This window comes from Taudactylus pleione, unplaced genomic scaffold, assembly GCF_031769625.1.
Source record: "Taudactylus pleione unplaced genomic scaffold, aTauple2 ptg000296l, whole genome shotgun sequence".
In the NCBI taxonomy this organism is placed as follows: domain Eukaryota; kingdom Metazoa; phylum Chordata; class Amphibia; order Anura; family Myobatrachidae; genus Taudactylus; species Taudactylus pleione.
In genome coordinates, this window is record NW_028284698.1 from 17420543 (window position 1) to 17422741 (window position 2199).

Below are 2199 nucleotides of genomic sequence, written 5' to 3' on the forward strand. Positions count from 1 at the left end.
CGGGTGACCACAGCAATATACGGGCTACTACCCTTGTCTACCATATTCCTATCAGCATCAATACACATTTCCCCCTTATTCCCTACCTTAGTTTCCAAACATAAATCATCAGTAGTACATTCTAACGCAGGACCTGTACATAAATTCATATAATTGCACAAGTTATAATCAACACATACGACATGTGAAGCATCTGAGGATTCCACGGCATCAGGGGGCATAAAGGCAACATTAGCAGAAACATAATGTGACATCATGGGTCCCAGGTCTGTCCCCAATAAAACATTCACAGGAATATTATCTGATACTCCCACCTCCCGCATCCCGCTCCCAGCTCCCCAATCCAAGAAAATTCAAGCCCTCGGGACAGCAGGGCTCACTCCTCCTATTCCTTTGACACATAGGGTTTTTCCGGGGATTAAGTCCTGGCCCTCCACAAGTTCTGGTCGCACCAAGGTCAGTTCAGCACCAGTGTCTCTCATCTCTATAGAGACTTTGTTGCCTACGGTACCAGACTGTAGGTTATTGGAAGGAAGTTGGTGTGTCCCTGCCGCACATACAACATTCGCAGAGGGGACAGCAGCTTTGGCTGCAGGAGCAGGCTTCTGGTTCTCCAGACAGGTGTAGCTCCTGTGCCCCACCTTGTGGCACACAAAGCATGTTGCAGCTTTCCCAAAGGCAGGAGGACACGGTCCTGCAGGGTGACGGATGGCAGGGGTGAATGCTTTCCCAGAGGGTTTATCTCCTCTCCAGCTAGCAGCATTAGGCTTCCTAGCCACAGCCGTGTGGTGGGTGGTATAGGTGTCTGCAATCTCCATGGCCTTCGCCGCAGTCGACGGTTCCCGATCCAGGACAAACTGTCTCACTTCCATAGGGCAAACATGTAGAAATTGGTCTTTGATCATTAAGTCAGTCACACCATCAAATGTATTTACAGACAGTCCCTTTAGCCAGATGTGCATAGTCTTCCTCAACTTATCCACCACATCAGTATAGCTGTCGTTACCTTCCCAGTGCACAGTCCTGAACCTTTGACGGTAAATCTCAGGGATTAGGTTAAACTTTCTTATTAAGGCCTGCTTGATGGCCTCATAATTTCCATCATCTGCTGTGGGAAGCGAGGTAAACACTTCCAAAGCCTTGCCTTTTAGACCAGGAGTCAGATACCTGGCCCATTCTGCTGGCGGCAACTGATACTGCCAGCAAGTTTTTTCAAACCCCTCAAGAAATATATCCAAGTCTCCATCCTTAGACATAGTAGGAAAATGCTCCAGGCGAGGTTTAATTGTTACCTCCCTGGTCTCACTGGGCTGGGAGGAATCATTCCTCCTTTGGAGCTGTGCCATCTGTAGCTAAAATTCTCTGTCAGCCCGGCATTCTGCAGACTCCCTTTCGGCCAGGCACTGAGCACGGGCATCCTCTTGGTACTGGCGTCAGTCCCAATTTTGTGGCCGCATCCATAGGCCCTATATGCTTGGTAACAGAGTCCAGATAAAGATCCAGCTCAGAATCCACATTGGCGTTATTATTTTCTGCAGAAAGTAAAGGTCCAGTATGGAGTTCACTTTCCGCTACCGTAGCGGTTCCAGATGAAATCTCCTCATGTACAGGTTCACCATTATCTTGGTGCTCTGTATCATATTCCATTATCACTCAGATCAATCTATCCTTAGGCTCGTTCACCCAGACGAGACCTCGCTGCTTGCAAAGGTCTATCAGTGCCTCTTTATCTTGTCGCTTGTAAGTAGCTGCCATCTTTCTGCAGTTACTTTGCCAAATAAAAAAGATAGAAAATAAAAACAAGAGAAGGGAAGGGGTATTGCTTGCATGTATGACTTAGTAACCACTTATAAGCATTGAGTCTCTTTCATATAATCAGTTGGTACTGATTCTAAGTGTCAGGTATAATTTCTTGAGCCTCACACTTAGATGTTCCAGAAAATAAAAATATCTCCTATCCCACAAGCTGCCAACCATTTGTCAGGGACCCATACCCAATATCCCTGACATGGGGGGGTGCACCTCTGCTATAGACAGAGTGCCGTAATACAAATACCTTACTTATGAAACTGCCACCACCGATGGAACAATTTAAAGAGGCCACCGGTCCTCTATTATCCCAATAATTGCACAGGCTCAGCAACAAGATACCCACGCAGTTAATCTGTTGCTTAACCTCTCCACAATTGTGCAGACTCG

General features: G+C 46.9%; 1 pseudogene; it reads right to left on the reverse strand.

Annotated features, from left to right (window-relative positions):
• Positions 1-353: 353 nt before the first annotated feature.
• Positions 354-1647, reverse strand: LOC148511747 (uncharacterized; annotated as a pseudogene).
• Between the last annotated feature and the right edge of the window lie 552 nt (positions 1648-2199).